Here is a 25,383-nt window from a genome sequence, read left to right on the forward strand (position 1 = left end):
CAGCAGGACCTCCTCCGTCTTCAAACGCAACAATCTTACTTCCTCCAATTCTTGGGTTGCTTGCATAATGCGTGCAGCTAATTGCATAATTTCCAGCTTCAAGATCGATATTACCTCATTCATGCCAGCCACACCATCTCTTTCTGCCTCTAGTTGAGCCTCAAGAACTATAATATCTGTGCTCAGACTACTCTCCGGCGGTGTTGCCTCTGAACTGCTACCATTTGGTAAGATGGATGGCGCACTGCTTCCACAAATAGATTCTGGGGTTGTACATTGTGTCCTAGTGTGATCGGCATCCTGAAAGGTTTCCGCTGGACATAAGTAAGAGATAGTTATCGCATGATCTAGGCAGTAAGCTTACATGGTAAACGACATATGAATTATTGCCGAGCATGGCAAGCTATATTTAAATGGTTCGAAGTAGCATCTTCCAAAAAGAAATTAAAATGGTAAGATGAAACTAGGATGTAAGTGGCAAATAAATGACATCCACCAGTCCCATCTAGTTAGTTTTTGCTAGCTCTCTGGTTCATTTTCCTTAAAAACAAAAACTCTTTTGAACTATCATACCACTAGTGGACTTTAATCGGGATTAAATGGGACCCAATTGGCATCCCTAGTTGAAAGGGAGTGTACCACCGCTATATTTAAGTTGCCAAAGCATCTAAGCAGTTGAAATAATATGAGAAAGCACTTAATAGTGTGGCCTCATATAAACTACGAAGATAGTCTTGTGATGAAGTTCAGAGGAAAAGTTAAGGACACAAATGAACTAGGCATGCATTTCTTTACGACAGTACATCAGGCACTGCTGACATATTGGCCAACTCAGGTATAGCGTAACAAGTAACAAACAAGCATTCGAATCAAGCAATACAGCAAAGCAGACAACTGGACTATTTGTTATCCTGTAGGATTACAGGTTGAGGGCACAAGCCAAGAAAGCAGCCCACACGCATTACATTTCACATGTACTAAAACACACTGGCTTACCATATGTTTCTATGAAGCCTCGCTACTGTTGCAATGTTCTTTGAAGATATCGTCAGCATCCCGTGGTTGCAAATCTACTTGTTGTAGTTTATTCTGCATCCTCTATTTAGGTAAAATTAATTTTAATCGCATGCACTGGTTGAATTGATCATCAATAGTTCATCTAAACTAATGAAAGAAGGGTGTGTGCATACACAACAATATATCTGCTTCCCTCTATTTTTATGCTTGTTCGTGGTGCCAGCCTCAAAAGAACAAATATTTTGCTTGATGGGGTAGGTAGCTCCATAATTAATAGAAGCATAAAATTAGTCGTGCAACTTGGGAAGATCAAGAACACACACAAAAATGAACAGAGGCTCATAGGAGTGATGTAATAGCTGGCATTAGAAAATGTAGGGTAAAACGAACAAAAACCAGTGGAACCACATGCTAGTTTGCTGATGTGTAATTAAGTATAGAGAACATGAAGCGGTCTGATGGAACCAACAGGTGGCATCAGAACAACACCATTATCATAAATATAGCATGCAAGAAGTAAAATAGTAGGCAGTGATATCTAGGAAGTACAGTAATACTTAGGACAAAACTAAAGCATATTAAATATATGTGAACTGGTATGTAATTTAGCACATGTAACATGTTCACTGCCAGAAGTATGGCCCTATAGGTGCAAGCAGAATAACGAGTCTCATGAAAAACTGAATGATGCCCTGAAGAAATTCAAAGGTGCGGTGCTTATGCTAAGAAGTGAATATAGGCGCCGGCCGTTGGATAATAGTACTTGATTCTTGGCGGCATATGGGTATCGTTGGCATACTTGATAGCTAAGGTTCGATGATGGTGCTCGTGTTGTGGTTGAGTTTGGGCCGGCTGTCGCCGTCCCTGAAGCGGCTCCGGTGCTACGGTTGTGGCGCCTGTCGACATACAAGAAAGCTCATCTGTGATAAGTGAACAGTTACACGATAAAGAGAAAAATCGAAGGAGTACAGATCGAAATAACCTGATGAGGCTGTGGCATCGGTAAAGCAGGGCCGATGGAGTTGAATATGGCGTCCGTGGAGCGGGTCCGGTGCAGTGGATGAAGGCTTCGGCGGGCGCATTGTATAGTGCTTTCGGTGAGGTGGATCTGTTGCGGCGGATGAGGGCTTGTATGAAGGGCCAGCGAAGGGATGGACGAAGGAGTCAGTGAAGGGCCTACACTGTGGTGGACGAGGGCGTCAGTTAAGCAGATCCGGTGCGGTGGACCATGATGGCAGTCAAGGAGATCTGGAGCGGTGTACAAGCTAGTCGCTGAATCGGCTTCGGTGAAGTGGTAAGTTAGCACTTGGGGGTTCCAAGGTGCAGAAGGTAGATCCGTCAGGGTGTGAGGTCCACCGCTGCGGCGGAGGACTAGATTCGGCGGCTTGCCGTGGTTGGGGGAGGGGGTCGGGGAGGGGAAGGGGAGGGGCTCTAGGGAACAATGTTGGTGGCAAAGAGGGGAAAACAATGGATTTACCAAAGTAGCCCTTTTCCCTTCATCTGGCAGGGGTAAAACAAGAATATCACAAGGCTAAACTTTCGGGCGCGAGATATTTCGATGTGAGCGGGAAGTTTGAAAGCTTTTGGCGCCTGAAATTATATTTTGCTCTTGTACGGCCGACTATGATATCATGGCCGAGAATTTGTTTGTTTTGCATGCAAAAAAGTGCAAGTTTTGAAAATCAATGTCTCCAACTCGAAACTTAGATTGTCCATTCAATTCAAATATGGATCATTGAGCTCCTACAAGCAAATACCATCATATGGTCCAATTCAAATGAAATTCCAAATGTGTTTATCCTAAATATGATAACAAAAGCAAAAATGTGTATGTGTATGAATAATGTGGATGATTATAAAGTTTGAACATGCCCGTATGTGTATATCTCTAGGTTTGATATATGAATTTGAAATCACGAAATCCCGGTGTAAAAATGTACCTTTGTTTAAATGAATTACAAAAGCTAATGATGGATTCGAATTCCAAAATTCCAATCTTTGGTTTGTAATTCTGGTACATCAAAGTATATCACACATGTTCAAAAGTATCGTTATCTCATAGTCCAAACTGTGAAACAACTTGATCAACCTTGAGTGCACACAGTATTGACCATGTATATCTCAGTTACGCTAAAGTCCCTCAAATATAGACACCTCACTCTTTATCTGAAGCCAACCCCCCCCCCCCCTCGTTGCCCCCCACACACGGAGAAGTCGTTCTCTCCCCCAAACACCAACACACGAGCACATTAACACCCCTCTCTCTTCTAAAGTCCGGATCCCAATATAGATCTCTATCACTTTGTCTCTTGGGCATGCACAAATCTCTTCCCCCACTCTCTAGCTAGGTCTCCCGGCATCTCTCTTTCCCAAGCACACGCACTATGTAGAGTGTATCTTTCCCATACACACAAAACATCGCCCCAAACATCTATCTCCCTAGTTATGTGCTTCTCGCACACTCACCTCACACACCACCCCCACTGCAAAACAAGCACACTTTGTCTCCTTGTGCACCACTCTCCTCTTTCTATCTCTCCCACATGTGGACCCAGCCCAGCTCCTCCCTGTATACATATATGTCATGACACTTTCCATAGCTCCCTAATGTATCATCGTTCTCGACCTCGCACATTGTTCTCTACACCATCTATTCTAGATCTCTCATGAAGTCCCTATCAAACACACGATGACTCGCTTCCCTTGCGTCTCCGTACATAGGCAAATTTCAAACAACATCAACATTGTTTCCCTATCTATACGCCATTTATGGACACAAACGCCCCCTTTCTCGCCCCTCTCTTCCTCTCTATCTCTCTCTCTCTCTCTCTCTCTCGCTCTCACACCCCTCTCCCACACACAATCGATGTCTCTTCCAAATAGTCTGCTCCCCCCGCCCGCACCCATGCTATCCCGCTACTACACATGTCACACCATGCCCCCTTCCCTTATACTAGGTTTACATCATTAGTGGTATCTCTACTCCACATACACACACTCCCTCTCACACACAAGCGCGCGCACAAACACCCATTAATCTGGATCCTCATCTCTCCCCATGTCCGCATGTGTATCTCGCACACTCACTCTCTAATTATGTATATGTGTCTCCACGTACAGAACATAAAGCCCCATGTACATGTCTCTCTCTATCCTCCACACACATAGACACGAAGAATCTGGTATCATTGCCTGAGTCTCTAGACATATCACACATGCACTCTCTCTCTCTCTCTCTCTCTCTCTCGCAAACATGCTCAACAAGGGTTTCCCCATGAATAACTTACCGTCTATTCATCAACGGTCGTGGCAGTACAGCAAACACGAGACGTGAACAAGAATAAATCTACACGTGCTTAGACCACCTAGTATGACTACTAGGACTAGAGAAACCAAAAAGCGCGCCACCGTCACCCCCTCCTTATCAGCGACGGGAAAACCTTTGTTTTACACAGTCGAGAAGTCATTGTGCTACGGCCTCACATGCTGAGGCGTTGAATAGAATGTAGATGCTAGTTTATGGAAACAAGTATAGATAATACGTTTGTATCTCCAAACTTATATTTCTTCTCTTATAATAAACCGAGTTGGTGACGATGGTACGCGTGCCATCTTGCAATATAGACCGTCCGATCTATATCTGACTGATGGAAATTAAACTAAAAGATACCCGCACCTCTCTCCACATTTGTAGACAAGGAGTTCCCTCGTTCATCCTTATCTCCAACGACCTCATTGTTGAGAAATTAAGAAAGGAAGCCTCTGGAACAAACTGGCCTGGTGGCCGCTGCCGGCGTCGTCAATCCCCATGCCTCCGCTCAGTCCGACCACCAATCACCACCACGCCCCACTCCTCTTCACATTATATCCTATTTCTCGAGATATCATTAGTTTTTACACGTGGGATTACTCCCGCATGGGTCAATCACAACGAGTGTTTTTATAAAAAAATGCATCTCGATGTTCCGTGCAATGCACGGATCTTGCTAGTACTCCTACAGAAGACTAAGTTGGTGATGATGGTGTGTCTGCCATCCGTCGTTTGTGACCATTAGATCTACATCTAACGACTGTGAGGTAAGTTGTTGCCTTTTCTCACAAACATCCCACTTGTCTACCAATTTGCAGAAAACCCCATAATTAGTATCTGAAAACCAACCACATCCCTCCCTGACCTCACCAAAACAGCCCAAGGAATATATTCTAATTGAAACATAATATATCTCTAGTCATATATGTATATCAAAATTAGAGTGTTTTGTATCAAGTTTGTGAATAAGTATTATTCTAATTATGATTTGTTGCCACACACATGAACATTGCTAGTATTTCCAACCATGCAAATACTTTCCCTAGTATTCCATAGTTTCGAGGTTTCCATCAAGATATTAGTCACTCATGGTTGATATTTACTTTCAATCATGTACACATATGCACTATGTAACTATCCTTGCTTATTGGGTTCCAAAGCTTAACTTTCACTCCTACTTACAATATGTAGAGTATTTAACAAAAAACTACCACTTTCAACCAGCCCTAGGAAGAATCTGTTGTACAAAAAATAGCAAAAACATACTCAAAATTTCTTAATCCATGCCAAAAACTACTAACTACCGATTAGGTTAGTTTAAACCCATTTATGACAGGGTTGGCCCACACGTCCGTGCTGACGAGGTAGCTTAAACCAACACATTTTTTTTGACCGTTGACACGAGGGACCCACATCTGACCTTCTATCCTACTATTCCCCCTCAAATTATTATTTTTCCTGAACATTACTTCAAACAGTACTGATGCGTGTTCGTCGGTGGCGGCAGTGATGAGCGAGTTGGTCGCCGCCCCGTCGGACGAGCCGGACGCCGCGCTGGCCTCTGGACGGGTTGGCAGGCTGGCCCGAGCGTGACTCACGAGCAAGTCGTCGCGCTGGCATTCGCTCGAGCCAGATGGCTGGTCTTAGCGTGGCGCGCGCGAGCAAGCCGCCGCACCGCCGTGCCAATCTAGCTAGTAATCCTTGCAGACAAGCAGCTGGACGGGGCTATCTTGGATAGCTAGCGGCCGTGAGCGCCGGATGGAGCTGGCATCTGGGCTGTCGCAAGATGGGCTCCGCACCGCCGGCGATTTTGACCTCGCCTTCTGCCGGCGGCGGTAGCTGCGTCCTATGGCCGAGGATGACTAGGTGGACGGGCCGGAGGTAGGAGGTCACTCGGAGATTTTTGTGCAGACTGACATGTAGGTCCCACAAGTCATAACGCTCGGTCGAATAGAAGGCGTTGACTTAATGGGCGACATGGGCCCTATTTGGATACTCTATGTCAGAGGTTAGATTCTAACCCTGAACTAACTCTAACCAAAGTTGTGTTTGGATGGCAGGGTTAGATTGATAAAAAATGTATCTAAACAGGGCCATGGGTTGAAATGTGCCTACAACGGCACTTTGTAGAGTAGTCGTTTCTTGGTAGGGCTGGTTGGTAAGAGCATGTAGAATGGTTGATAAGGTAGTCTTATCTTAAGTCTGCCACGTATGCAAGTGGTAGTAGTTTCTTGGCATTATTAGTGGTTTCTTGCATTATTAGGGGTTTCTTGTAAGGAACAATTTACTACTAGCGACAAAAGGCGATTCTAGGTTGCGTTGTACTCCAACGAGTACTACTAGTGGTCACGAGAGTGTATACCTCGTTTTGTGGGTTCGATCCCAGCCGAACGCACGACGGCCTTTTTTTTTAAATAGTAACTTCGCTGCGAGCCAATATTTTACATGTGTAGTTTGAGTTTTGAAGTCAAACGGGAGTGCGGCACCACACACTACAAAAAAAGACACATCCGTGATATTTTGGGCCGAACGAATTTTTTTCTGTCATACATATGACACTTCTATGACGATAATTGTGACAAAACCCGGTATCATCATAGATGTGGTGGGCTCCTACTTCTATGACAAAAAATCATGATAGAAAATGGGCTTTTCGTCTTGGGCGGGCCGGAGACGCATCTGCATGACATTCTTTGGGCCGTCCATGATGGAAAAAACCATGGTAGAAGCGAGGGGGAGGAAATTTTCGGGGAGTTCCCGATTACGGTGGGAGGTCGGGGCCGAGCGATGCGCGTTTATCTCATACACGTACGCGCGTGTGTGCGAGGCGTTGGCTCTAACTGAACCCGAGCAAGGCGTTGGGCTCTAACTAAACCCGAGTGATTGCACTGCAGGATATGCGTTACTGAACCCGAGCGATCGATCGATGGCTGTTAACTGAACCCGATCGAGCGATTCCTTGGCTACTACTGCTAACTGAAGCCGATCGATGGCATGAACAGTGAGCGTTGCAGGGGGGTGGATGAACAGTGAGCGGTGGCATCGCCTCTGGATGAACAGGACCCCGTGGTGTGGTGGATGGGTGGATGAACAGTAGACGATGGAGGGGTGCCAGTGGAGGGGTGGATGAACAGGACCCCGTGGTGTGGAGGGCAGGATGAACAGTAGATGGTGGAGGGTGGTTGGACAGGACCCCGTGGTGTGGAGGGCTGGATGAACAGTAGACGGTGGAGGGGTGGTTGAACAGTAGCCGGTGGAGTAGCGCGCGGTGGAGGCTGGAGGAGGTCGATGGTGGATGAACAGTAGCTCGTGGAGGTTGGAGGGGGTCAACGGTGGAGATGAACAGTATCCCGTGGAGTCCCGTTTTGCGGTACGCCACACCCCTCCCGATGAACAGGACCCCCGTTTTGACCGTAGCGCTCCAACACAAGTCCGTTTCCTCCGTTTTGCGGTACGCCACACCCCTCCCGATCAACAGGACCCCCGTTTCGACCGTAGGAGGTCCGTTTCCTCCGTTTTGCGGTACGCCACACCCCTCCCGGTCAACAGGACCGCCGTTTCGACCGTAGGAGGTCCGTTTCCTCCGTTTTGCGGTACGCCACACCCCTCCTGATCAATAGGACCCCCGTTTCGATTGTAGGTGGTCTGTTTCCTCCGTTGTGCGGTACGCTAGGCCTCGTTTCCATCGCCTCTTCCGTCCAAGCCCTCCCGATGAACACGACCACGCATTCCGTTCCGACCCATGAACACGACGAGGACGCTGTTTCTCCGTTCCGACCCAGCCATGTAGACGAGCCCTCACCGTACGTATGTGCGAGTAGGCATTCGAGACCCCGCCCGTATGTACACATACGTGGCCGTATTTTTTTTCTTGCACCCCGGCCGCTGTACGTACATGTACATGCTACGTGTGCGCCTCTACTACGACACGTGCGCGCCTCTACTACGACACGTGCACGCCTCTACATTGACCAGTATGTACGTACACGTTCACGACCAGAATGTCAATGCTATGTATGCTTCAACCAGGTGGGTCGCGACTGTCAGGCACTTCCTTCCCTACAAAGATGTAGCTGGTGGGTCCCAGCAGTAAGGGGGCGAATCGTTTTTTTGCCCGGACGCACTTCCTTGCGTGCGAAGATGTAGCTGGTGGGTCCCAGCAGTCGGGGGGCTAGTGGGTCCCAGTAGTCAGGGGGGCGAATCATTTTGTTTTTTTGCCCGGACGCACTTCCTTGCGTGCGAAGATGTAGCTGGTGGGTCCGAGCAGTCAGGGGAGCAAATCGTTTTTTTTTGCCCGGAGGCACTTCCTTGCGTGCGAAGGTGTAGCTGGTGGGTCCCAGCAGTCAGGGGGAAACGTTTTTTTCGCGAAATACGGTGGCCCGTCCGGTGGGTGCCTGCTGCCAGGTGGAGGAATCATTATTTTCCGCGTAATAAGGAGGCACTTCTTTGCTTCCTCCGTGGACCCAGCTGTCAGCCTCTCCACGTACAGTCCATGTCCGATGGAAGTTGTTCCTTGACCATGTTGACCACGCCGCGCCGAGAGCACCAGGGCGGTGGACGATGGCGAGGCCTAGGAAGGGGACGACGGGGAGCCGGGGAAGACGCGACAGTGGAAGCCCGCGCGCGCGGAGAGGATTATGAGGGTTCACTGGTTCGGCTGCGGTGTGAGGCTGCCGTCGCCGCAGGGCCTGGCCAGCGGTGGGAATAGTAGGGGGCGGTGAGGCCTCCGCGGCAGCACAGCCGGCCACGGGAGGCAGGAGCATGCGGCACGACGGGCGCTGCTTTGGGCGGCTGGAGCAAGAAGACCATAGGTTGAAGAAGCACTATGGCCATTGGATGGACATCGTATGGTCAATGGAGCTACAAATCATTCATATTGACTAAGTTGATAAAGCCCGTCATCCCCGTCAACTTAGTAGGCCCACAAGTCAGCCTCCCACCAAGGTGGGTCCCAGCTAGCCGGGGGAGTATTCATTTTTTTGTGCGTAATAAGGAGGCACTTCCGGTGTGTCCGAGCTGACAGCGGGGGGTACGTTTTTTCGCGAAATACGGTGGCCCGTCCGATGGGTCCCTGCAGTCAGGGGGAAACGATTTTTTTCGCAAAATACTGGTGGCCCGTCCGGTGGTTCCCTGCTGTCAGGTGGAGGAATAATTATTTTGCACGTAATAAGGAGGCACTTCCTTGCTGCGGCCGTGGACCCAGCTGTCAGCCGTTCCTTGACCACGTTGACCACGTCGCGCCGAGTGCACCAGGGCTATATATAATAATTTATATATAGCTCATGAAACTTCTTATGCAATTTATTGCAGTCGTTTTTTTGGTTGGCCAGGGCCAATTTCGCATATTTCTGTGGGTTCCAAACTATTTTTAATACCGAAATGTCCAGCCAGATTTAAAGTACTTTGAAGATATATTTAAATTAGGTTAATGCCCAGTGAAATAGGAATCTGAAAATGTGATAAAATTCAGAAATTATAAAGTAATTGCCAATTTGTCATCTATTTTTATATTTACAACCCATTTCATATTACTTTCAAGATTTGCAGGCGTCTTGAAAGAGTTGCAGCCCATCAGGGCGTAGAAAAATAAGTAGGCCTGGATTGGGTATTCTTCAGAAAAAATAAACTGGGCTCATTTTCACAAAGAAAAAACAGCTGGGCTGGTCACATGGTGAACATAAAATATAAGCCTAGGCTAGATGGGCCACAGCCCAGTTCAAACCCTGCTCCGTCTCAACAATACCAAACAAAAAAAATACTGCTCGAGTAGCTACGTCCCAGGTGTCAACCAATCTTGTGCTGTTCTCTTGTCTATTGACTATATACGCTCACAATGTCGTGGGTCCCAGATGTCAGGAAAACACTAGGAGGAAGCATTTTATTTTTCCATACGCTGACGTGGTGGGCCCCTACTGTCATCCTCTCCATGTACTTCTGCCGATTCCTGTTGTTTGTTGACCATGTTGACAACGCGAGAGGGCGGCGCCGCGGCGAGCGCACCAAAGCGCGCGGAGGACGTCGACGTTAACGATTTAGGAGATGGTGGGGTGGCGATGCATGCGCTGAGGCGCAGCCAGCCGTGGGAGGCGGAAGCAGGCGGCCCCGCCGGCGCTGGTGTGGTTTTGGCGGCTGGATGAAGACAGGACTGAAGAAACACGACAGACTGTAAAAGCAGCAGGAGTACTTAACAACCTTAACTGAAACCAGCAGGGGAACTTAACAACCAAAGCTGAAAGCAGTATGAGTACTTATACAGGTTCAACCGTACAAAGCACGCCTCGAACAGTGCTACTTTGCCTATAGTTAACCAAGGGTGAGGCTGCCAAGCCCCAGGACAAGGCCCAGGCGCCACCCCGCGCATCCACAACCTTCTAAAAGCGGCTTCATCTCGCAACGTGGTCAATAAATAGGATATTTGCTTTAGAGCCATGGAAAAGCATGAACATAATCTTCTGTCCTATTCTCCAAGATGGACAGGCCTTCATTATTTGAGACCACCCATGAATAAGTATCTTTTCACCTCCAAGGGGAATTGAGTAGGTCGACATATACATCATGTTGTGACCAAGCGCAAGTCTGACCCGCCCATGGTCAGGCATCTGTATAGGAACAATAGAACTCGGTAGTTCCTGTTTCAAGAAGATCACAGTTGTAAAACTGTGTATAAGCAATAGTTTATGAACAACATATATAACAGAAAACAGCTCGTACCATAAGTTTCTTGACACAGTTGGACCTATTCAACGAGTGCAGCAGTGGCACACATATCCCACGTGGCCTTCCACTGTTGAAACGCCCCACAAAGACCTCAAGACGATCAATAAAGTGTAGGAACTTGTGGATGCCGATCCAGTCAACTTTAGTGCCATTAGTAATAGCCGAGTTATTACAGAGTATAAACGAGCAGACTGCTTAACTCTGAAAAAACCTACACGTGCCACCAATTATAAGAAAATATTAGTTAGAAGTAGCATCTTCGTGAGAGATTCGTTGCTACTTCTAAAGTTAAATTGTGATTAGTTAGACAGAATAGGTGGCTTAAGAAGTAATCGAGGCAACAAGCAAGAAACAGATACAAAACTAACATGGATGAACAATTGGAATGACGGCAGGGTGGAAGCTCGCAGTGAAGATGAGACCAGGTTCTGTTATTTCCATCAATATTCGTGCGCCAACTTTCAGTCCGTAACACTTGAGAAAGTTTATCCAAGTTCGGCCATAAAAAAAGCAGCGATCTTCTTGGTTCATGAACCCAACTCGGAACTGATATACATGGCTTGTCTTCACTATGACCATTAAACTAGTGTATTCAGTTATGGCAAGGCCGAGCATCTTGAGTACATGTGTTCTGGCAGAGCAAATAATACACTGCAGGAAAAATAATATGAGAACATAGCATGTTCAAAAAAAACCCACCCTCCCGGATAGAAAATAGGATTCTAGGAACATACTGTGCACGTTTCAAAATGTTGTGTTAGGATTAGAAGGAACAAGTGTGGCGTCTCGCCGAGGGCACAGAAACCTGTAGGGTACTCGCAATTTGGGCACTGCAAATGAAACACACTAGATTCAGTAGGAAGAAAAATGCATCAACGGCGGCGGCTGCCATCCTAGGATTACCTGCGACCAAGGGACTTGGGTTTATCAGGGATGGATGAAGAATTCGTACCTGGTTCTCCATGAGAAAACCCTATGCAATCGCCGAGAGGGGGTTTTCTCTGAACAAGTAGACGAGGGAGAAGGGGCTTCAGGCCGAGTGAAATATTGCCGTTTCGTCCGTCCAGCTTACTGCTAAAGCTGGAAAGGGGGGGTTGTCATTGGGCATTACTGCGGTGCTACGACCGAGGTGTGTCTACCGTGAAGTCGTGCACTCTAATTTGTGCATATGGCACGTGGACCCCGTTGCCGGTTGCCACACATATCAGTGAAAGGAAGTAGAAAGACAGGAGTAACTTGTTACACATAAATATATTTTTTGACAGAGAGGTACTCCCTCTGTAAAGAAATATACAAATCTTTTATATCACAGGCTCACCTTGCCGAGAAATATACTCCCTCTGCAACACACGTGCATTATGGGGGTTTAGCTTTTTTTATGGGGGTTCAACTGAGAATATAATACTCAGATAGGCTCACGGTTCTGGACTTTGGGCCGCAGGCCGACCCTGCATGTTTGGGGGCCCATGTGTTCTACCTCAGCGCTTTTCATATTGCAAGCGATCGGTACGGCGCTGGTTTTAGATGCTATCACAAGGCGAATACACAAAATTGAATAAAGCATGACAGTTGTTGGAATGAAATCGGACGACAGTTCCTAACCAGCAATCATTATTGCAATTCTATCAACGATATACCATGTGATAAATAATACTGTCGTACTACTTATACACACAGGACACTTGTTTCACCATGCCAGATTATTACATCAAAATCTCTCGGAGGATAGATTAGTTCGGCAGTTGCGTGCTGCTAATTTCAAAGTTGATTTGGACCAGCTCTCCTTGCCGAGAAAGTTTGATTTTGACATCATCCCTACCGCAAGATATGATTTAGATTTGAACCTTGACCATCCTTTAGCATCAATCATCATGCGACCATCCTTTATAGTTACGGTATATTTAGCAGGTTCATTCACACCAAGGTTGCGCATGGTAAGAGAAACTTGGCCGCGGTCGCCCGAATTGTTGAACGACTCCCTCGTTGTTCTAGGAATTCTCTGTTTGCAAACAAGAAGACATACCCAAACAGTTAGATCAACACAGTGAATCATGTGAAACAACATGGAAAGAAAAAAGAACGAAGCACTTGGGCGGCCAATGCTTACTAAGAAGGTGGACATGTTGGTTTTTGTAAGGACTTTGGTATATGAAGTGTGAACTACAGCCCAGTCTGTTGCCGGTGCAACTGCATGGGCCGTAGCAGATGCAAGTGCAAGTGTTGGTGCAGGTGCCGAAGCCGCTGCTGCTGCCGAACATGGTGCTCCTTGTAGAGTTGGTGCCGGTGTCGGAGCAGGTGTCGGTGTCAATGCTCGATCCTCCGGTAGATCAGACTGATCCGATGACGCGGTCGGTGCCCAATCCTCAGCTGGATCAGACTGAGCTGCTGCCGCTGTCAGTGCTAGAGCAACTGCTGGTGCATGATCTGTGCGAGACAGCGGCAATCGTGTCTGGTCTGCTATGATCAGCTTTCTAACTTGACTAGGATCTGTGACTGTGATCCAGTTTTTTTCTTCATTTCCTTTAAACGCGAGAAGGACTAATTGTGGCGTTTTTGTTAAACCAAACTGTAGTTCATCATAGGGATTTAGCTTGTACTCAGACAACATACTGGTCCAATTTTTTCCAATAATATAAGTGATGGATAGTGCCTTCATTACTGACATGACATAAGAAGTGAAACCTGCAAAAATAGCCATCGTAGAGCAAACCAAACGGTTTATTCTGTGATGAATGTCACATGGCAAAAACTGCATCGTAAAATTGCAGGAAAAGAAAGAAAACATGACATTAAATCAATAAGATTTAGACAGTAAATCAATAAGATTTACTTGATGTGACACGAGTGAATCCTTACCAGGAAATCACTATGTTGAAGTACTAAACAGAAGATTGATCGTCCAACTACGCGTGGCATGCAGGGGCCCTACCTACTCCCACAAGCAAGACAGTCCAAAGGTCGTGACAAATCATATGGACCGAACATCCATGGGACTGGAAATCCTGGTGGGTGCGATAAACCCTACAATGCATACAGATATTGGAGTGTAACCATAATTGATAAATCGTCCTCACAAAAAATATGATTTGGATACTTCAAAATATACAGACTGAATTGAGTGGACAGACATTAACATAGACCGTTCTCAAGACTGACCACACACCAAAAGCGGCAGTACTAATAAACAATATAGGGTTCACAAACACAAATCAAGTACTGAACAATAGTACTTACTACAGACAAGCAAAGTTGCACTAACTAAACTCTACAGACTATTTCTTGCCACCGACCTACGGGATGAACCCCTCATAACTGACTAGGCCATGTACTTCGTGTGAGATGTCTACACGCACCATCACCATCTTGTCAACCTTGGAGAACCTAACAGAGTGGTCTTTCCACTCATAAACATGATGATGATGACAGGCCACATCAGATTTGTTGGGAAGCTTTACAAGAACCACACCCTTTGTAATCGAAGGCACAACCGGGAAATTGTTGTGGTCAAGTACAACCTCGAGAACACGCCTGACAACAATGCTACATGAAAACACTAGTTCAGGACACGTGGCGACAAGGACACAACAGCTGGATAGTTCAGCAGTAGAACTCATCATCAGGTCTTCCAGTTCACACGACATGACTTTGAGAACTTCATATCCACCGCAGACCTGGTTCTAATTCAAACAGAAACCATATTTTATTACTACCTCCGTTCAGAAATATAAGATGATTTTCAATATTATACTCCATATATGACTACATATACACACAGAAATGACTGAACAAAGACACTAGAACATGTCTTCAAAGGCATGAGAGCAGAGGGATTACATGCAAAATCCATAACACAAGTTACTGAGGCAAATATACCCTCTTGAAAGGTAGCATTGATGTTCATAAAGTACTCCCTCCGTCCCAAAATTCTTGTCTTAGATTTGTCTAGATACGGATGTATCAAGTCACATTTTAGTATTAGATACATCTGTATCTAGACAAATCTAAGACAAGAAATTTGGGATAGAGGGAGTAGTTGAAAGTAATCTATAAGAAATCAGTGTCAACCTCTCACATGTTTTGGTCAAAAGAGGAATTTAGAACCGTCATTTGGCACACAAAAATCACATGCAAGATCACCTAGAAAGTTGTACTACTAGTACTGCGTGTTAGATGAAAAAACACGATCAAGATCGAGAAAAAGATCGTCAAGAAGAGATATTACCTGGACTTGCTTAATGAGGGATCCCGGAGAGGAGGGCTTGAATAGGGCGATGGCTTTGAGCTTGTCTGCGGTAGTCTCGGCGGGGTGCTTGTGCTTCTTCGTACCATGAGCCTCGACGGTTTTGGCTGGAGCCATAGACATCACTTCGGCCGGTGCTCCAGCATCCATCAAGAAACTGTCAAATAGAAATAAAAGAAAAGAAACCATAATCACAAACCCAAAAGAAGAAAAGAGAGGGAGTTATAGGATCAGTCTCGGGGTTGCAAGACCGGGCCTTGGCCAGAATCAACACCATTGATGCGCTCACCTTTCCTTCTTTGGGAGAGAAGAACAATGGCAGAAGCAGGTCGGGGTTTTCTTGAAGAAATGAGGAACAAGATGAGGCAGAAGCGAGGGTTGGGTAGAGAGGAAGCTGAGAGAGAAGAGTGAAATGATGGTTGCTTCGTCCGTCCAACTTACTGCTAGAAAGGAGGGGGTTTTGTGATTTGATGGCTCATTGGGCATTACTGCGGCGCTTCGATCGGGGTAGTCTACCGTCACTCTACTACGGAGTAATTTAGTGCATGGCTGGTGGACCCCGATGCTAGCTGTCCCACACATCGGCGAAAGTGAGTAATTTAGTGCATGGCTAGAGGAGGATCTGCACGGTAGAGCGTGTCCATTGTTTTTTCAAAAGAAAAAATGATTATAGCAAGCATTTACACTCTTATGACGGAGGAGTGCGAAACACGGTAGCCACTTGAACATACACAGTGCTCCTACTACTAGGCATGTGCAGTGGTTCATACGTTAGTACTACACAATCTTGTTGCTAGTGTAGTAAGATATGACGATAACAAATGATGTTGTGCGCATGTCAACTACTCCTATATGTAACAAATACACGAAGAGGAAACAACTATATTGAGATGAGAATGCAACCAAACACACCCACACGCTTTGTGCTACAGTGACTGATCTGCACCGTCTGAGTTTGATCCAACGGTCATGTTGCGCCGAGACATGGACATACCCATGCAGAGGGCGCCTAAACACCACCGAAGTCCCTCTGCTTCTCGAGGCGCACGATGTTGGTGATGCAGGGTGCAACCGCCCGCAGAGCCCGCTCCCGGTCGACGGGAGCCAGCTCGTCAAAGACAGTGTCCAATGGCACGAATGGATTCTGGTGACGGAGCCCTGAAAGGATTCGCCCGGCAACGACGACGGCAGCCCGCAACCCCTCCTTGTCCAGCTCAGCCCCCACCATCGCGCGGAGAAGGCTCAGCTCCTCGGAGATATAGGTGAAGAAGGAGACCAGGTCAGGAAGCCGTAGCTCGTTGAAGTCGACCGGGTGGTCAAACGGGTTTAGCCCGACGGCCGGCATCGTCGCGCTGGCACGACGGTAGGCATCGCGCAGCCGCAACACGTGCGTGGCAACTTGGTTCACCAAGTGGCTGAGGCGATCCTGGACCTCGTCACGATCGGCCCGCTCGTGCTCCAGCCGGCTCCCCTGACGACCTATCGTATCTCCCGCTTTCTGTAGCAATGCTGCCGATGCCTCGAGCATCTTTGTGGTGGACGCCTGCCACTTTTGAAGCTCCGTGAACTCCCGCACATAATGGAGGAGCATGGCACTCCTCTCCTCCTTGAGCTCATGGAGCTCCACATCCTTGGCCCTGAGCTCCGCATCCTTGGCATGGAGATCCTGTGTCAGGAGCCTCACCTCAGACTCCGTGATCTGCTGCGCCGCCATGGCACCAGGTAGAAGCAATGGGGAGAGGAAGCAAAGGGGGCGAAACGGCTGAAAGACAATGCAATCTACGGGAAGGCGGAGGGAGCGGGGAATCTTTTGGTTTTCACCATGGTAAAACACCAGTCGACGACTTCTCACATCAGGGAGCGATGGGTTTTTACAGGCGGAGTCATCGTGACTAATTGCTGCCACGCCTGCTCCTGTCAATCAAAAAATTAAAAATCCTGCCGCGCCTGCTCCCGTCAATCAAAAAAATAAAAATCCTGCCGCACCCAAACACCAGAGCAACGCCGCGGTGGATATTTATATTTACCAGCCGGAAAGTAGATAAAAAGGGGTGAAAAAACAAATGTGGCAGCGGCCTAGCTAATGGGTCGAACTAGCCCAACTAGCTAGCCACCGTGCTTCACTGATGTACTCGGCGAGAAGGTGGTCTTTCATGATTTGACGACTCATTTACTTGCTTCGGCGCTACGACCGAGGAGGACCCAGAAAACGCGCGGTAGGGCGTCCCACGTCAGGAAGAATATATATGCGTGCACCACCCAGGAGGACCCCGAAACCGTGCAGTAGGGTGTGCCACGTCTCGGCACGGAGGAAAAATGTGCGTGTAAAAATATACTGTATCAGACATAGTACCTATGGTTTGACCCAGTCAGTCGAAAACACCCCACTAGCCACACATCTTCATCATGCAAACGTGGCACGGAGGATAGATGTGGTTAGCTCCGTCTCGACCAGCCATAACGTCTCTTGTTCTAGGCGATTCTTCTATTTTCCAAGCTTCTTTTTCGTTGTAATAACACCACGGCAAGCTAGCACCGCTCTTCGTGTGTGCCCGTGAAAAGGTTAGACGATGGAGAGAAGAGAGATTGAGATCGCAGACCTGGGACCCACCAGTAAGTGAGACAACGGTCATGCACGTGTTGACGAGGCACTCCCTCTACTCTACTCAACGAAAGTACTGTATAAATAAAATAAAGTTATGGGACAAAGCCAACAACCGTTTGTTTTTTTAGGCTATCGACTTACGCTTTGTAGTCCAGGTTGCCAGTTCGAATCTCGTCTTTCAGATTTGTTAGTTTTAGGTCCAAATTTGATTAATGACAAGTGGGACCCCTGTTCCGATATTTCAGTGTAGGATGGTTTTTTTGAACAAACACTTTGCGCGGTTAGACAAGTAACGGCACGAGTTACACGTATTTTGCAAGTTTACAAACAAAAATGACAGCGGCATAGAATATCACATCCACCCCGCAGCTTAGATACTATGGTGATACGAGTTTTTACACCATTGGAAGTGAGATCCAATGGCTTGGGAGTAGTCTTTGTAATTATGCGCAATTTCCAAACTCTCCAAAGGTTTTTTTTGCAAATAAAACATTCAGGCCTTGTGTGTGCCACTGCATCTTCGATACAACGGCTCCCTGGTGCTCATATTAGGTGCTCCCGGTAGCTTAATTACCCGCTACGATGATGAGCATCTAGGTCGTATGATCAGTGATCATATGGCACATGCGTAGTACTTGTACTTTCTGCGCATTTCCCAAACTCTATCAGCCGTATATTGCAAAAACATTCAAACCTCCTATTGTGGGCCGTTAGATCTCAGTGAACTCGTATCACCATAGAATCTACGGTGCGGGAGCACCTCATACTCTACCGTGCGAGAAAACATAAGGTTCTATCGCAGCTTGGATGCTACGGTGATACGAGCTTGGAGGTCGTTTGATCTGAGATCCAATGGCATCTGAGCTGTCTTTGTGCTTGTAAGCAGTGGCCGAACTCTTTTGCGGCATTTCTGCAAAAAAACATTCGAACCACCAAGGAGGTGTTGGGTCACAAATCCAACACCTCCGAAGAGCTTGTATCACCAAAGCATCTAAGGTGTGGTAGCACATGATATTCTTACATACAGGAGAATATGATGTCCTCCTTCATCTTAGATGCTACGGTGATACGAGCTTCAAGGTCGTTGGATATGGGATCAAAGGGCATCTAAGTAGTTTTTGTACAAATTGTGTGCAATTCTCAAACTCATCAAGGTTTCCTGCAGAAATATTAAGACACATCATGTGAGCTGCTATATCTCAGATCTACAAGCTCCAAGCAACTTGTATTGGCATATAGCATCTAAGGTATGGGGGCACATGATATTCAACCGGGGAGGAGGGGTGGGGGGTGCACAACCAATAGGTGGTTGGGTGGGTGGGGACAAATATAATCTAAACAACCCTAAACAGAGCTCCACAATTTTATCTAAGGTCGAGGGGTTGACCCCCGACAATCATAGCTCCGCCTAAACAAAACATTTGCATGTATTGTAGTAATGGACTTAATATTCATGTTTCAGTTTCATGTTCATTTTAAATATTGAACTGAGGACCATGGATGTCTTACATTTTACTCCCTTCGTTCCCAAATATTAGTCTTTTTAGAGGCTTCAAATGGACTGGCACATACAAATGTATATAGACATATTTTAGAGTCTAGATTCACTCATTTTGCTCCGTATGTAGTCACTTGTTGAACTCTCTAAAAGACTAATATTTTGGAATAGAAGGAGTATTTTTGAATTCGTGTCATACATGCATGGTTTGGAAAAATAGATGCACTATACTTATTGGATTGTTGTTGTGTTCGTGCGTGTGTGTCTCTCTCTGTGTGTGTGTGTGTGGTCATATGCTTGATACATACAAAGTTTTCTCACCTCTATGTTGTTCATCTTTTAAATTTGAATTTGCATTGGAAAACTTACTAGGGATACCATGAAATGTGAAATCCACGTTGAGATCAATATATCACAAACTCACACTAATTCAACAACTCGTCATAAATCAATTACCACGTTGAGATTAGTATTTGCAAGGAAAATACGGGTATTGTAATACACATAGATTCGTTCGACAATTTAAAAGGTTCCTTTCGTATTCTTGAATGGTAGGACCCAACGGCGTACCAGCCAGTCCTTGGCTCGTGTTGATCCTAAAAAAAGCGGGCTCGTGTCCTTCGGTGGCGTGCGTGGTATGCACATTAGGCAACCCCCTTACCCCAACCAGTCGAGCCTCAGTGTTTCAAGTTGAAATATCTGGCAGCCAGAATTCCAGCCCTAGGAAATTCCCCTCATGTCCCCAGTCCATAATGACTACCGATGAACAACGGAGGGATGCTTTAGTAACTAGACAACGTTACCTACCGTGCCGAGCACGGTTCAATTCCCTCGGTCGCCGCTCGTCAAGGTCACCCATCAACTGCATTGCCTAGTACTACTACTACTACACCAGGATGAGCACAGAATTGAGCCCGTTTGTTCGTGCCTAGTACATGAGTTAATACATCAGGCAATGCACTAGTACGGAGGGATTATCCTTTTACTCTGCATATATAACTTGTCTGAAGTCTAACTAAGCAAAATGTTTGACCAAATCCTTTCTTAAGAAATACAACAGGATAGATGTACGGCTTGAAAATTTATTGCATGATGCAGGTTATGATATTGTTTCGAATCCTGGATCTTAAATTTCTGAAAATCCAAAAGTGAGCATAAATTCTTGAAACTAAGCATGGTCACGTGATATGGCACAAATATTACTTCGTAAGTTTTTTCTTCAATTTGAGACAAGATGCTTATGACAAGTTGCACAAATGAAGAGCCAAGGTATTTTGGAACAAAGACCTGTCACGTTAAGGAGAACGCTTTCACTATTGAAACCATGGGCGTTTACGTGCCGCCACGACTCCCCGCTTCTCATTGGCAATCGGCAGGTGCCATCCGAGCAAGCGTGTGAGTCAACGGGAGGCGTGCGAGTAGACCGCTGCGCCGGTTGTCAGGGAGGCGTGCGAGCAGACCGCTGTGTAGGCTCACTGTAACGCCCTCGATGCGGCTATATCTCCCACGTGCCGAAGCACGACTTAGAGCCATAACCGCATTGAAAGCTATGTCACAAGTGAGGTAATCTTCACACAACCCATGTAATACATATGGGAAAGAGATACATAGTTGGCTTACAATCGCCACTTCACATAATACATGAATAAAACATTACATCAACAGTTACAATCAAGGTCTGAATACGGAACCAAAATAAAGAAGACTTCCCCAAATGCTACACAGATCCCCGATCGACCCCAACTGGGCTCCACTACTGATCAACTAGAACAAAACAACACAAAGGACAAGATCTTCAATGAGCTCCTCCTTGAGCTTGGTTGCGTCATCTGCACAGTTCAACGGCACCTGCAAGCTGGTTTTGGAAGTATCTGTGAGTCACGGGGACTCAGCAATCTCACACCCTCGCAATCAAGACTATTTAAGCTTATGGATAAGGAAAAATATGAGGTGGAGCTGCAGCAAGCGACTAGCATATATGGTGGCTAACATACGCAAATGAGAGCAAGAAGAGAAGGCAAAGCACGGTCGAGAAAACTATGATCAAGATGTGATCCTAGAACAACCTACATCAAGCATAACTCCAACAGCGTGTTCTCTTCCCGAAATCCGCCGGAAAGACACCATCACGGTTACACACGCGGTTGGTGTATTTTAATTAAGGTCAACTTCAGGTTTTCTACAACCGGACATTAACAAATTCCCATATGCCCATAACCACGGGCACGGTTTTCGAAAGTTCAAATCCCTGCAGGGGTGTCCCAACTTAGCCCATCACAAGCTCTCACGGTCAACGAAGGATATTCCTTCTAGCGGGAAGACCCGATCAGACTCGGAATCCCAGTTACAAGACATTTCGACAATGGTAAAACAAGACCAGCAAAGCCACCCGAATGTGCCGACAAATCCCGATAGGAGCTGCACATATATCATTCTCAGGGCACATCGGATTGTCCAAGGTTCCGGTAGGCCAGCCCAGAGTTGCCCCTGGTGGCCACCACCAGCTGACAGGTTGGACCAACACTCAGAGGAGCACTGCCCGGGGTTTAAATAAAGATGACCCTTGAGTTTGCAGAACCCAAGGGAAAGAAAAGGCTAGGTGGCGAATGGTAAAACCAATGTTGGGCCTTGCTGGAGGAGTTTTACTCAAGGAGAACTGTCAAGGGGTTCCCATTATAACCTAACTGCGTAAGGAACGCAAAATCTGGGAAACATAACACAGATATGATGGAAACTAGGGCAGCAAGAGTGGAACAAAACACCAGGCATAAGGCCGAGCCTTCCACCCTTTACCAAGTATATAGATGCATTAATTTAATAAGAGATATTGTGATATCCCAACAAAATATCCATCTTCCAACATGGAACAAACTCCAATCTTCACCTGCAACTAACAACGCTATAAGAGGGGCTGAGCAAAGCGGTAACATAGCCAAACAACGGTTTGCTAGGACAAGGTGGGTTAGAGGCTTGGCTCAACAGTATAGGAGGCATGATAAGCAAGTGGTAGGTATCGCAGCATAGGCATAGCAAAAGAGCGAGCAACTAGCAAGCAAAGATAGAAGTGATTTCGAGGGTATGGTCATCTTGCCTGAAATCCCGCAAAGAAGAAGAACGAGTCCATGAAGAAGACAAACAGACGTAGTCGAACGGGTCCTCACAAACGCAACGTAAATGGAACCAACCCGAAGAAGCAACACCGGAAAGAAGCACACAACATAGTAAACAAACCACACACGAACATGTTATGATATGCAGGATGCGGTATGTGATGCACATGCATGATTTGGAAAGGAATGATTGAACCTGGCCTCAACTTGGGAATCCAAGAGTGCCACTGGAAAGGTGAGGTGATTTCGGTTGAAATCGATATAAAGATCACCGGAATCGGATGCACGGTTTGGAAATGGCAAGCAAAACAAATATGGCACCGGTCTGCGATAAACAGTGAGTAACCATCCAAATGCATCAAGTTAATTATTCTACAGCACTCAAACATAGCAACAAAAGGCACGACAGGGATCCACTCATGAAGCTTGACAAAAGATGAACACTGAGCTATGGCTAATTCATCCATTAACAGGTTCAAACAAGCATGGCAATAGTGCATATGATAACAGGTTTCAGACTTAGTAAAATTAACACAAGTCTGGAATTTATCATCAGGAAGCACACTTTATAGCATGAAAACTACAGGCTACAGGAACTTAACATGGAAAAGCAAGGCATGGCATGAAGCTACTCAAGGCACTGAACAAAAGTCCCTTAGTGACCTTGAGCCAAAAGGGATCAGAAAATACAATTGCAAGCATGTGAACATAGCAAAAACACAAACAGATTCAGACTTTGTGAAAAAACTGGAGCATGCAAAACAAATTACGAGTAGGCATGTTTACGAACTCGATGCACTCACTACAAAGCATGGCATGACAAACTAAGCATACACCCATCAAGAAGACATGGCATAGAAGCTAGACATGGCAAGAACAACATCATAGCATGCACGGATCAATAGCAACATCCTCGGCAAAATCGCTAAACATGCCAACAATCTGCCAGGATCATTTTATAGCAAAAGTAGAGCTCGATTGACTGAAGCTAGGGTGCTCCATAAATGCAAACAAAGACATGGGTGGATAGAGCAACACAATATTAACAAAACATCCTTACTGATCATCCTCAAAAGAGGCATGGATCACTAGGAAACAACATGAACATATGGCATAAAACAAAAATAGGACAAGGACTTGGTGAAATTCTAAGTCCCTGAAATCAGCATTACCGATTACGCTACTTTGCATTCTTGTGCTAGCCACCACAAAGATCACAAAAATACATGGTATACACCCCTGTAAAGATGGCACGACATATAACAAAACACATGTAGAGCTCAAGATCATAGCATGCACACATTAATCATGGCAAAAATGACAAAATGCCATTTGCTAAAACAGATCGGACAAATTCATCACATAGCCCTCTTCCAACAGCATTTTGGGCATCAAGATGAGCTCAAATGAAAATGATGCAATGAGATTAAATGATGTACTCATTGAGACGAACATTTTGATATGCTACACGCACGAATCGGAGCTACAGATGCAGAGTTACGACATGCGGAAAAATGCTAAAAATTACTGAGATCCTCGGGACTTGGTGAAAAAAATAGACCTCGGGGAAGCGGAACGAGGAGATCCGGGATGGAGCGATCCGGGGACGAGGGCGCGCGGTGTTTGGGTGGGGGTGTTGGTGGATCTGGTCCACCCTCACCAGATCCGGTTCAACCCCGACTCCGGTGAGCTCTAGGCTCCAGCGATCGCCGGAGAGGACGGGGGAGGGCGCGAGGCGGCGAAGGAGGTCGGGGACGACCGGGCAGCACGGTGGCCGGCGAAAGGCGGCGGCGAGGGAGCTTGGCGGCGGCGCAGGCGAGGCGAAGAGCGAGTCCACCCTCACCAGATCCAGTTCAACCCCGACTCCGACGAGCTCTAGGCTCCAGCGATCGCCGGAGAGGACGGGGGAGGGCGCGAGGCGGCGCAAGGAGGTCGGGGACGACCGGGCAGCGCGGTGGCCGGCGAATGGCGGCAGCGAGGGAGCTTGGCGGCGGCGCAGGCAAGGCAAAGAGCGAGCGGGGCGGCCAGCGACGAAGGGCGCGGTGGCCGGCGCGAAGGCGTTGCGATGCGGCGGCGCAGGCGGCTCGCAGGGCGGCGCGCGGCGCGGTCCGGCGGGAACGCGGGCGGTGTAGAGTAGTGGAGGAGGCGGCGGCGAAGAGCAGCACCGGCGGGCTCTGGCGAAGAGCGGCGGCCGGCGGGGAGGTTAGGAGGCAGCGCAGGCGTCTTCCGGTGGTGGCGGCGGTGGCCGGCGCAGCTCCTGCGGCCGGAAGCAGCGAAGACGGCGGGTGGCGCACGTGGCGTCCTCCGCGGGTGGCGGCGGCGGCGGTTGGGCCCCGCGGGCCCGATCCGGGCCGCGTGGGCCAGCGGCGGGGACAGCAGGCGTGGGACATGTGGCACGTTGCCACTGGCTACGAGCGGCGGCGGGATTTCGTCCGGCGGGCGCGGACATGTCTGGCGACGTGCGGGGGAGTTTTAGGGTATCATCTGCGGAAATTTCGGAGGGGATGCAATGAGATGAAATGATGTGCTCGTTGAGGCAAACATTTTGATATGCTACATGCACGAATCGGATCTACCGATGCAGAATTACGACATGCGGAAAAATGCTAAAAATTACCGAGATCCTCGGGACTTGGTGAAAAAAATAGACCTCGGGGAAGAGGGACGAGGAGATCCGCGATGGAGCGATCCGGGGACGAGGGCGCGTGGCGTTTGGTTGGGGGTGTTGGTGGATCTGGTCCACCCTCACCATATCCGGTTCAACCCCGACTCCGACGAGCTCTAGGCTCCGGAGATCGCCGGAGAGGACGGAGGACGGCGCGAGGCGGCGCAAGGAGGTCGGGGACGACTGGGCAGCGCGGTGGGCCGGCTATAGGCGGTGGCGAG

This window comes from Triticum aestivum, chromosome 7A, assembly GCF_018294505.1.
Source record: "Triticum aestivum cultivar Chinese Spring chromosome 7A, IWGSC CS RefSeq v2.1, whole genome shotgun sequence".
NCBI lineage: Eukaryota > Viridiplantae > Streptophyta > Magnoliopsida > Poales > Poaceae > Triticum > Triticum aestivum.